Raw genomic sequence first — 8,743 nt, forward strand, 5'->3', positions numbered from 1 at the left:
ATCCCATTCCCAGTCTTTCCCCATACCCGATCCCATTCCCAGACTTTCCCCATATCTCAGTCCCATTCCCAGTCTTCCCCAAACCTCGATCCCATTCCCAGTCTTTCCCCATATCTCGATCCCATTTACAGTCTTTCCCCATATCTCGATCCCATTCCCAGTCTTTCCCCATATCTCGATCCCATTCCCTGGGCTTCTCCATATCTCAATCCCATTCCCAGTCTTTCCTTATATATTCGTTCCATTCCAGTCTTTCCCGTATCTCAATCCCATTCGCAGTCTTTCCCCACATCTCAATCACATTCCCAGTCTTTACCCATATCTCAATGCCATTCCCAGTCTTTCCCCATATCTCAATCCCATTCCCAGTCTTTCCCCATACCTCTATCCCATTCCCAGTCTTTCCCCATACCTCGATCCCATTCCCAGACTTTCCCCATATCTCAGTCCCATTCCCAGTCTTCCCCAAACCTCGATCCCATTCCCAGTCTTCCCCATATCTCGATCCCATTCACAGTCTTTCCCCATATCTCGATACCATTCCCAGTCTTTCCCCATATCTCGATCCCATTCCCTGGGTTTCCCATATCTCAATCCCATTCCCAGTCTTTCCCTATATATCGATTCCATTCCCAGTCTTTCCCGTATCTCAATCCCATTCGCAGTCTTTCCCCACATCTCAATCACATTCCCAGTCTTTTCCAATATCTCAGTGCCATTCCCAGTCTTTCCCCATATCTCAATCCCATTCCCAGTCTTTCCCCATATCTCAATCCCATTCCCAGTCTTTCCCCATATCTTGATCCCATTCCCAGACTTTCCCCATATCTCAATGCCATTCCCAGTCTTTCCACATATCTCAATCCCATTCCCAGTCTTTCTCCATATCTCAGTCCCATTCCCAGTCTTTCCCCGTATCTCGATCACATTCCCAGTCTTTCCCCGTATCTCAATCCCATTCCCAGTCTTTCCCCAATCTCAATCCCATTCCCATTCTTCCCTCATATCTCAATGCCATTCCCAGTCTTTCCCCATATCTCAATCCCATTCGCAGTCTTTCCCCATACCTCAACCCCATTCCCAGTCTTTCCCCATATCTCGATCCCATTCCCAGTCTTTCCCATATCTCAATGCCATTCCCAATCTTTCCCCATATCCCAATCCCATTCCCAGTCTTTCTCCATATCTCAATCCCATTCCCAGTCTTTCCCCGTATCTCGATCCCATTCCCAATCTTTCCCCATATCTCAATCCCATTCGCAGTCTTTCCCCACATCTCAGTCACATTTCCAGTCTTTACTCATATCTCAATCCCATTCCCAGTCATTCCCTATATCTCGATCCCATTCCCAGTCTGTCCCCGTATCTTAATCCCATTCCCAGTCTTTCCCCACATCTCAATCATATTCCCAGTCTTTCCCCATATCTCAATGCCATTCCCAGTCTTTCCCCATATCTCAATCCCATTCGCAGTCTTTCCCCACATCTCAATCACATTCCCAGTCTTTACCCATATCTCAATGCCATTCCCAGTCTTTCCCCATATCTCTATCCCATTCGCAGTCTTTCCCATATCTCAATCCCATTCCCAGTCTTTCCCCATATCTGATCCCATTCCCAGTCTTTCTCCATATCTCAATGACATTCCCAATCTTTCCATATATCTCAATCCCATTCCCAGTCTTTCTCTATATCTCAATCCCATTCCCAGTCTTTCCCCGTGTCTTGATCACATTCCCAGTCTTTCCCCAGATCTCAATCCCATTTGCAGTCTTTCCCCACATCTCAATCACATTCCCAGTCTTTATCAATATCTCGATACCATTCCCATTCTTTCCCAATTTCTCAATCCCATTCGCAATCTTTCCCCAAATCTCAATCCAATTCCAAGCCTTTTCCCGTGTCTCGGTCCCATTCCCAGTCTTTCCCCATATCTCGATCCCATTCCCAGTCTTTCCCCATATCTCGATCCCATTCCCAATCTTTCCCAATATCTCAATCCCATTCCCAGTTTTCCCCATTACTCATCCCATTCCTAGTCTTTCCCCATATCTCAATCCCATTCCAGTCTTTCCCCATACCTTGATCCCATTCCCAGTCTTTCCCCATATCTCGATCCCATTTCCAGTCTTTCCCCATATCTCAATTCCATTCCCATTCTTTCCCCATAACTCACCCCCATTCCCAGTCTTTCCCCATATCTCAATCCCATTCCAGTCTTTCCCATACCTCGATCCCATTCACAGTCTTTCCCCATACCTCCATCCCATTCCCAGTCTTTCCCCATATCTCGATCCCATTCCCAGTCTTTCCCCATATCTCGATCCCATTCCAAGTCTTTCCCCATATCTCAATCCCATTCCCTGTCTTTCCCATATCTCAATCCCATTCCCAGTTTTCAACATATATCGATCCCATTCCCAGTCTTTCCCCATATCTCAATCCCATTCGCAGTCTTTCCCCACATCTCAATCACATTCCCAGTCTTTACCCATATCTCAATGCCATTCCCAGTCTTTCCCCATATCTCAATCCCATTCCAGTCTTTCCCCAATATCAATCCCATTCCCAGTCTTTCCCCATATCTTGATCCCATTCCCAGTCTTTCCCCATATCTCAATCCCATTCCCAAGTCTTTCCACATATCTCAATCCCATTCCCAGTCTTTCCTCCATATCTCAATCCCATTCCCAGTCTTTCCCCGTATCTCGATCACATTTCCAATCTTTCCCCATATCTCAATCCCATTCCCAGTCTTTCCCCATACTCACTCCCATTCCCAGTCTTTACCCATATCTCAATCCCATTTCCAATCTTTCCCCATACCTTGATCCCATTCCAGTCTTTCCCCATATCTCGATCCCATTCCAATCTTTCCCCATATCTCAATCCCATTCCCAGTCTTTCCCCATAATCTCACCCCCATTCCCAGTCTTTACCCATATCTCAATCCCATTTCCAGTCTTTCCCCATACCTCGATCCCATTCAAAGTCTTTCCCCATACCTCCATCCCATTCCCAGTCTTTTCCCATATCTCAATCCCATTCCCAGTCTTTCCCCATATCTCGATCCCATTCCCAGTCTTTCCCCATATCTCGATCCCATTCCCTGTCTTTCTCCATATCTCAATCCCATTCCCAGTCTTTCCCCATATCTCGATCCCATTCACAGTCTTTCCCATATCTCAATCCCATTCCCAGTCTTTCCCCACATCTCAATCCCATTCCCAGTCTTTACCCATATCTCAATGCCATTCCCAGTCTTTCCCCATATCTCAATCCCATTCCAGTCTTTCCCCAATCTCAATCCCATTCCCAGTCTTTCCCCATATCTTGATCCCATTCCCAGTCTTTCCCCATATCTCAATCCCATTCCCAATCTTTCCCATATCTCAATCCCATTCCCAGTCTTTCCCCATATCTCAATCCCATTCCCAGTCTTTCCCCGTATCTCGATCACATTCCCAGTCTTTCCCCATATCTCAATCCCATTTGCAGTCTTTCCCCATATCTGAATCCCATTCCAAGCCTTTTCCCGTGTCTCGGTCCCATTCCCAGTCTTTCCCCATATCTCGATCCCATTCCCAGTCTTTCCCCATATCTCGATCCCATTCCAGTCTTTCCCCATATCTCAATCCTATTCCCATTCTTTCCCCATACTCATCCCATTCCCAGTCTTTCCCAAATCTCAATCCCATTTCCAGTCTTTCCCCATACCTTGATCCCATTCCCAGTCTTTCCCCATATCTCGATACCATTCCCAGTCTTTCCCCATATCATGATCCCATTCCCAGTCTTTCCCCATATCTCGATCCCATTCCCAGTCTTTCCCCATATCTCGGTCCATTCCCAGTCTTTCCCAGATCTCATCCCATTCCCAAGTCTTTCCCACATCTCAATCCCATTCCCAGTCTTTCCATATCTCGATCACATTCCCAAGTCTTTCCTAATATCTCAAAATCCCATTCCCAGTCTTTTCCATATCTAATCCCATTCCCAGGCTTTCCCCATATCTTGATCCCATTACCAGTCTTTCCCCATATCTCTATCCCATTCCCAGTCTTTCCCCATATCTCAATCCCATTCCCAAACTTTCTCCGGATCTCGAACCCATTCTCAGTCTTTCCCAGGATCTCAATCCAATTCCCAGTCTTTCCCCATATCTCAATCCCATTCCCAGTCATACCCCATACTCGATCAAATTCCCAGTCTTTCCCCAGATCTCAATCCCATTCGTAGTCTTTCCCTGGATCCCAATCCCATTGCTAGTCTTTCCCCATATCTCAATCCCATTCCCAGTCTTTCCCCATATCTCGATCTCATTCCCAGTCTTTCCCCATATCTCAATCCCATTCCAAGCCTTTTCCCGTATCTCAGTCCCATTCTCAGTCTTTCCCCATATATCAATCCCATTCACAGTCTTTCCCTATACCTCATTCCCATTTCCAGTCTTTCCCCATATCTCGATCCCATTCCCAGTCTTTCCCCATATCTGAATCCCATTCCTAGTCTTTCCCTGGATCCCAATCCCATTCCCAGTCTTTCTCCATATCTCGATCCCATTCCCAGTCTTTCCCAATATCTCAATCCCATTCCAAGCCTTTTTCCGTATCTCAATCCCATTCTCAGTCTTTCTCCATATATCAATCCCATTCACAGTCCTTCCCTATACCTCATTTCCATTCCCAGTCTTTCCCCATATCTCGGTCCCATTTCAAGTCTCTTCCCAGATATCAATCCCATTTTCAGTCTTTCCCTATATCTCAATCCCATTCCCAGTCTTTCCCCATATCTGAATCCCATTCTCAGTCTTTCCCCATATCTCAATCAAATTCCCAGTTTTTCCCTATATCTCAATCCCAGTCCCAGTCTTTCCCCATATCTACCCAGTCTTTCCCCGGATCTTTATGCCATTCCCAATCTTTCCCTGGATCTCGATCTAATTCACAGGCTTTCCCCATACCTCGATCCCATTCCCAGCCTTTCCCCATACCTCTATCCCATTCCCAGTCTTTCCCCATACCTCCTTCCCATTCCCAGTCTTTCCCCATACCTCCATCCCATTCCCAGTCTTTCCTCATATCTCGATCATTCACAGCTTTCCCCATACCTTGATCCCATTCCCAGTCTTTCCCCATACCTCTATCCCATTCCCAGTCTTTCCCCATACCTCCTTCCCATTCCCAGTCTTTCCCCATACTTCCATCCCATTCCCAGTCTTTCCTCATATCTCGATCCCATTCCCAGTCTTTCCCCATACCTCGATCCCATTCCCAGTCTTTCCCCAAACCTCGATCCCATTCCCAGTCTTTCCCCATATCTCGATCCCATTCCCAGTCTTTCCCCATATCTCGATCCCATTCCCAGTCTTTTCCCATATCTCGATCCCATTCCCTGTTCTTTCCCCATATCTCAATCCCATTCCCAGTCTTTCCCCATATCTCGATCCCATTCCCAGTCTTTCCCTGTATCTCAATCCCATTGCAGTCTTTCCCCACATCTCAATCCACATTCCCAGTCTTTACCCATATCTCAATGCCATTCCCAGTCTTTCCCCATATCTCAATCCCATTCGCAGTCTTTCCCTATATCTCAATCCCATTCCCAGTCTTTCCCCATATCTTGATCCCATTCCCAGTCTTTCCCCATATCTCAATGCCATTCCCAATCTTTCCCATATCTCAATCCCATTCCCAGTCTTTCCCATATCTCAATCCCATTCCCAGTCTTTCCCATATCTCGATCCCATTCCCAGTCTTTCCCCGTATCTCAATCCCATTCCCAGTCTTTCCCCACATCTAAATCACATTCCCAGTCTCCCAATATCTCGATCCCATTCCCAGTCTTTCCCCATTTCTCAATCCCATTCGCAATCTTTCCCCATATCTCAATCCCAATTCCAGCCTTTTCCCGTGTCTCGGTCCCATTCCCAGTCTTTCCCCATATCTCGATCCCATTCCCAGTCTTTCCCCATATCCGATCCCATTTCCAATCTTTCCCCATATCTCGATCCCATTCCCAGTCTTTCCCCATACTCATCCCATTCCCAGTCTTTCCCCATATCTCAATCCCATTTCCAGTCTTTCCCCATATCTGATCCCATTCCCAGTCTTTCCCCATATCTAGATCCCATTCCAATCTTTCCCCATATCTCAATCCCATTCCCATTCTTTCCCCATAACTCACTCCCATTCCCAGTCTTTACCCATATCTCAATCCCATTTCCAGTCTTTCCCCATACCTCGATCCCATTCACAGTCTTTCCCCATACCTCGATCCCATTCCCAGTCTTTCCCCATATCTCGATCCCATTCCCAGTCTTTCCCCATATCTCAATCCCATTCCAGTCTTTCTCCACATCTCAATCACATTCCCATTCTTTCCCATATCTCAATCCCATTCCCAGTCTTTACCCATATCTCAATCCCATTCCAGTCTTTCCCCATATCTCAATCCCATTCCCAGTCTTTCCCCATATCTGATCCCATTCCCAGTCTTTCCCCATATCTATGCCATTCCCAATCTTTCCACATATCTCAATCCCATTCCCAGTCTTTCCCATATCTCAATCCATTCCCAATCTTTCCCCGTATCTCGATCACATTCCCAGTCTTTACCCATATCTCAATCCCATTCCAGTCTTTCGCCATACCTTGATCCCATTCCCAGTATTTCCCCGTATCTGATCCCATTCCCAGTCTTTCCCCATATCTCAATCCCATTCCCAGTCTTTCCCCACATCTCAATCCATTCCCAGTCTTTCCCCATATCTCAATCCCATTCCCAGTCTTTCCAATATCTCGATCACATTCCCAGTCTTTCCATATCTCAAATCCATTCCCAGTCTTTTTAAATATCTTAATCCCATTCCCAGCTTTCCCCATATCTTGATCCCATTACCAGTCTTTCCCCATATCTCTATCCCATTCCCAGTCTTTCCCCATATCTCAATCCCATTCCCAGTCTTTCTCCGGATCTGAACCCATTCTCAGTCTTTCCCAGGATCTCAATCCAATTCCCAGTCTTTCTCCATATCTCAATCCCATTCCCAGTCATTCCCCATATCTCAATCAAATTCCCAGTCTTTCCCCAGATCTCAATCCCATTCTAGTTTTCCCTGGATCTCAATCCCATTCCAGTCTTTCCCATATCTCGATCCCATTCCCAGTCTTTCCCCATATCTCATCCCATTCCAAGCCTTTTCCCGTATCTCAGTCCCATTCTCAGTCTTTCCCCATATATCAATCCCATTCCCAGTCTTTCCCCATATCTCAGTCCCATTCCCAGTCTTTCCCCATACCTCCATCCCATTCCCAGTCTTTCCCATATCTCGATCCCATTCCCAGTCTTTCCCCATACCTCGATCCCATTCCCAGTCTTTCCCCATACCTCGATCCCATTCCCAGTCTTTCCCCATATCTCGATCCCATTCCCAGTCTTTCCCCATACCTCCAATCCCATTCCCAGTCTTTCCCCATATCTCGAACCCATTCCCAGTCTTTCCAGGATCTCAATCCAATTCCCAGTCTTTCCCCATATCTCAATCCCATTCCCAGTCTTTCCCCATATCTCAATAAATTCCCAGTCTTTCCCCAGATCTCAATCCCATTCCCAGTCTTTCCCTGGATCTCAATCCCATTCCTAGTTTTCCCCATATCTCGATCCCATTCCCAGTCTTTCCCCATATCTCTATCCCATTCCAAGCCTTTTCCCGTGTCTCAGTCCCATTCCAGTCTTTCCCCATATATCAATCCCATTCCCAGTCTTTCCCCATATCTCAGTCCCATTCCCAGTCTTTCCCCATACCTCGATCCATTCCCAGTCTTTCCCTATATCTCAGTCCCATTCCCAGTCTTTCCCCAAACCTCGACCCCCTTTCCCAGTCTTTCCCCATATCTCGATCCCATTCCCAGTCTTTCCCCATACCTCCATCCCATTCCCAGTCTTTCCCCATATCTCGATCCCATTCCCAGTCTTTCCCCATATCTCGATCCCATTCCCAGTCTTTCCCCATATCTCAATACCATTCCAGTCTTTTCCATATCTCAATCCCATTCCCAGTCTTTCCCAATATCTCGATCCCATTCCCAGTCTTTCCCTGTATCTCAATCCCATTCCAGTCTTTCCCCACATCTCAATCCCATTCCCAGTCTTTCCCCATATCTCAATCCCATTCCAGTCTTTCCCCATATCTCAATCCCATTCCCAGTCTTTCCCCATATCTCGATCCCATTCCCAGTCTTTCCCATATCTAAATGCCAGTCCCAATCTTTCCCATATCTCAATCCCATTCTAGTCTTTCTCCATATCTCAATCCCATTCCAAGTCTTTCCCATATCTTGATCCCATTCCCAGTCTTTCCCCATATCTCAATCCCATTCCCAGTCTTTCCCCACATCTCAATCCCATTCCCAGTCTTTCCCCATATCTCGATCCCATTCCCAGTCTTTCCCATATCTCATTCCCATTCGCAGTCTTTCCCCATATCTCAATCCCATTCCCAAGTTTTCCCCGTGTATCGTCTCATTCCCAGTCTTTCCCCATATCTCAATCCCATTCCCAGTCTTTCCCCATATCTCATCCCATTCCCAGTTTTCCCCATATCTCAATCCCATTTCCAGTCTTTCCCCATACCTTGATCCCATTCCCAGTCTTTCCCCATATCTCGATCCCATTCCCAATCTTTCCCCATATCTCAATCCCATTCCCAGTTTTTCCCCATATCTCGATCCCATTCCAGTCT

The sequence above is a fragment of the Palaemon carinicauda genome, chromosome 6 (assembly GCF_036898095.1).
Source record: "Palaemon carinicauda isolate YSFRI2023 chromosome 6, ASM3689809v2, whole genome shotgun sequence".
Classification (NCBI taxonomy): Eukaryota; Metazoa; Arthropoda; class Malacostraca; order Decapoda; family Palaemonidae; genus Palaemon; species Palaemon carinicauda.